At 35.2% G+C, this 4,590-nt stretch overlaps 1 pseudogene; it reads left to right on the forward strand.

Moving 5' to 3' along the window:
- Positions 1-965: 965 nt before the first annotated feature.
- Positions 966-4,377, forward strand: LOC145095950 (CBL-interacting serine/threonine-protein kinase 8-like; annotated as a pseudogene).
- Positions 4,378-4,590: the final 213 nt, after the last annotated feature.

Here is a 4,590-nt window from a genome sequence, read left to right on the forward strand (position 1 = left end):
TATAAAATGTTCATAAAATCATGGGTCTCCATGGTTCTTCAAGAAATTCCCTCCATGTTCATCATAGTACAATTTTCATAAGATAAATCTAGTCGAAAACTAATCTATTACATAAAAAATAACAAGAATAAAAACAAGCTATTTTTATTACGTATTTTATGAATAAAAGAATATTACAAACCATTTTTTAAAAATTCACACAAACAACACAAATAGTCCAAGGCTTATTTATGCAATCTAAAATACACATAAACATAACCCAACCTTTGTTTTTCTAAGACACCTTTAATGGACAAAAAACGCATGTAATTTTTTGTAACATAAAATAACAATCACTACTAGAAAACAGCCCATTAATGACGCGCAAACAATGACACTCGCTGATAGAAGACGCGCATTGGTGTGTGCTCTAAAAAATAATGTCAATTTTACAAAATTTGAAGGATAGTGGACACGCATTCATGCATGCCCTAAAATTAGTGTAAGAAAAGAAAACAAAAAGCGGAGGGCGCCTTTCATAAAGTGTGCGTCCTCTAAATGTGTCGCTTTATATTTTTTTTTTTGCTTTATATTTTTTTTGCCTAAAGGCGCGTTTTTAAAGGGGGAAAACGAAATCGTCTGAAATTCTAAAATTTTGAAGAACCCCGCTTCTACCCTCTCTCTCCTCAGTATCTCCCTTTTGATTCACTCCTTTCTCTCTGTAAACCCTAAGCCATCGCCACTGCCACCGCCATTGAGCCTTAAAAACTCAATCCACACTAGAATCCTACAATAGAACCCTAATAATCCTTTTGAATCAACACATCCTTTTGAATCGGCTCGTCTTCCTTTACCTCTGTATTCTCTCTCTCTCTCTCTCTCTCTCTCTCTCTCTCTCTGCAAGCCCTAAGCTTTAAGAGTTTGGAGTGCGTCTAGAAACCTAAGCACACACTTCTGCCATCTCAAGATACCGGTTCAAGATCGGAATGCCAATCCCTCTGTCCCCACTCGTATCCCACGCACCGCAGCCCCTAACCTTCTCCTTCAAAACGAAAGAAACGCTCGATGGTTCTTCCTCTACTGGTGGTCCCACCTCCGAATCACTCGAGAATTCAATTTTCGAGGACCGACTCTCGCAGGTACGTCTGCGTAATCAGAGTGGCGAAGGGAAGAAAGTCGACCCATGGAAGAGCATGAAGTCCGGGAAGAAATCTGGTGGGAGTTCTGGATCTAGGGAAAACATGTACCTCCCACTGGTGCCTTCGAAGACACCACACCTCATTTTCTCAATCTTGACGTTGAGGAGAGTCACATACACCACACTTGATTTTCTCTCTCTCTCTCTCTCTCTCTCTCTCTCTACCCCTACTACTCGACAACCACCCACCATCCTTCGACTTCTCTCTGGTTCACCAGCGCCACCAATAAAGCCCCATTATACCACCAACACAACATACCACAAGATTAAAGAATGAAACATTGGGTTTTTGTTTTGAATCCCAGGTACAACATTGGCTAAGGTTATTTTTTCTTAGTCAACTAATTTTGTATTTTTTTGGTTTTTTATGGCTGCTCAGAGGATGTTGGGTTTTTGTATTTTGCATGTAAGCATCTGAAAATGGCGTTTGGGATTCAAAAGAAGTTGAATTAGGGTTTTCAGTTTCTTTTACGCGTTAACATATGCTTATCATAGTATCAACACGCAGCGCATCAGGTTTTCTGCTCATCCCCACTCAGTTATTGGATATCAGTAAGTAATTCATACGTTCGATTTTATCTGTCTTGTGTTCGTATCTGGTTATGTCCAAGACATTGAAGGAGATGCTCGTTGGTATCCCTGTCATATATGGAAACCTTGATTTCTTAGCTTGAGATCAGTACTCACTCACCTAATATGAGTTTTGGTGAATCATATGCATATCAAATTTGTTTTTATTACATGTTTTGATGTGGTTATACTTTCTGAGTTCTCTTAATTTGAAGTTAAGAGAACCATGATTATTGTTTCTAGATGTCTTGAATTGTGGTTGGCTTCAAGATCAGGTAATTCTTATTTTGAGTTATACTAGTTGTTACTATGACATTCAAGTGTATAGAATACACTTTATTTGGACATTTACACACACGTAACTATCATATCTTATATGTAGTGTCCTAATATTTGGAAAATAGCAATTACAATAGCCTCAGTTATATGCCAAGAGCATAATTAAGAAGTCCCAAAACCAAAATGATTAATAGTCTACCTAGTCAACTAAAATACAACTAGAAATATCAAAAGGGTGCTATTAAATCAACCAAATTTCATGTCATTTTATATTAAATCCAAATTTCATTTTTCAACTATGCTAAAATCTGATCATTATATCCTGATATAAATAATTGGGTTCAATAAGATTGTGGGGATTTTCGGTTTATAGTTACTCCCTAATGTAACATTATGCCATAACATTATGCTAAAATCTGATCACAAACTCAGGAAGCGACTTAGCCCATGTTTTCACCTACACATCTTGGAAAACCTGAAACTTGGACAACCAGCCAAGATAGTATATATGAAATCAGTCTTTTAAATCATTATCTACTAATTTTACCTCTTACTTTCCTTTTGCAGCCTGAAAATCTTTTGTTAGATTCCCAAGGAAATTTAAAGATTTCAGATTTTGGACTTAGTGCATTGCCAGCAGAAGTAAGATTTGAATATGTTGTTATAGTATCGCCCATCAGGATCATCATCATTAATTTATGTGTCTGCAGGGTGTCAGTATCCTTCGAACAACCTGTGGAACTGCCAACTATGTTGCACCAGAGGTAATTATAGGTGCAACTTATCCTTTTTTTTTCATCTTTTTGTAGACTTTGGTAGTGTTACCTAACCTACATGCATATTTACCATTGCTTCATTCTTTGTTGGTGGTGTGGTTTAGGTACTGAGTCACAAAGGTTACAATGGTGCTTTGGCGGATGTATGGTCATGTGGAGTCATCCTATATGTACTGATGGCTGGATACCTCCCATTTGATGAAATTGTTAATTCATCGGATTTTAGATCCAAATCCTGACACTATGAGCAGTAGTCGATCATCCATCTTGCATGATGTTGGTTAGTATGAGAGACTAGTGTTAGTTAATGATGTGATGGTTATGTGCAGCGTATTGGTATTGGAGAAATAAGGAATGATGAATGGTTCAAAAAGAATTATGTCCCTGCTAGAGTTGTTGAGTATGAAGATGTTAATCTGAATGATGTAAATGCTGTTTTTGATGACTCAGAGGTAAAAGGCAAAACCTATTCTTCTATAACTTATGTCAATTTCATATTCAATAAACAAACAATGAAATGCTAAAAATAATACCAACAGTTGTGTATATCATGTATGATGTATATGATGTATGTATGTAGGAAGAGGGAGGTGGTGATGAGCAACAAACAGACGAAGATGCATGCCCTCTGTCTCTTAATGCATTCGATATGATAATCCTGTCTCAAGGATTAAACTTGTCTTCCATGTTTGACCGTGATCAGGTTTGAATTCTATCTACCCCACTCCACCCACAAATCTTGAATACATGCATGCAATTGCAAATAGTTTTTTCAAAATTATATGTTGAAACGTAAATTGATATCGGTTTTTGAAATTAGGTATTTAGAAAATGAAATTTATGTGAAAAGTACATGCTTGCTTGCGTTTGACAGGACCCTGTGACCCACATAACTCGGTTTGCTTCTCAAAAACCTGCAAAGATTGTGTTATCAAGTATGTAAGTCGTTGCTTAGTCGATGAGCTTCAAGACACACATTCGAAATTACAAGGTTACACACACACATTTTACATAAAAATAGATTATTAATGATCAATAACAATGAATGGGTGGAATAGTAATTACAATCTATAGGGAAGGAGGAAATGCTTACTTTCTTTTTTTTATTATATTATTTTCAGATGAAAGTAGAAGGGCTTTCTGCTAATAAGAAGTCCCATTTTTCCATTATCTTGGAAGTGAGTTTTTGACCTTATTTACTTACGGATATTATTATTATTATTATTATTATTATTATTATTATTATTATTATTATTATACAATATATAATAGCAAGAAAGCAAGTAATGAATTGATGAAAGCAGGTTTTTCAAGTGACCTCCAATTTTGTGATGGTTGACATTCATAAAGCAGTAGGAGATAGTGCTGAATACCTTAAGGTGCTTCTTCTTTTATTAATTTTAATATTTAATATTTTTATATTGATAATTGTAATTCTTAAATAATGTTGGTGGTTGCATGCAGTTTTACAAGAATTTCTGTAACAATCTTGAAGATATCATCTGGAAACCACCTAACGAACAACAACAGCATGGGAAATCCAAAATCACCAAAACAAAGAGCAAACAACGTTAGATCCCTTGGTTAGAGGTTACTCGTCATGAATTTCTTTCTTTCTTTTTGTAAACTAAACTAAACTATCTTAATCTTATCTTTAAGTTTAACTTAAGTTTGATTGATTACACATATTATTATTAATTGGTTCAAATTTTTGTTGTTACAGGAAGCTAGGCCAACACTGTTGTAGTTACACCCATCTCTTTCTACCTCCAAAAGAATGTAAATAAT

This window comes from Lactuca serriola, chromosome 3 (assembly GCF_051521515.1).
Source record: "Lactuca serriola cultivar US96UC23 chromosome 3, Lser_US96UC23_V15, whole genome shotgun sequence".
NCBI lineage: Eukaryota > Viridiplantae > Streptophyta > Magnoliopsida > Asterales > Asteraceae > Lactuca > Lactuca serriola.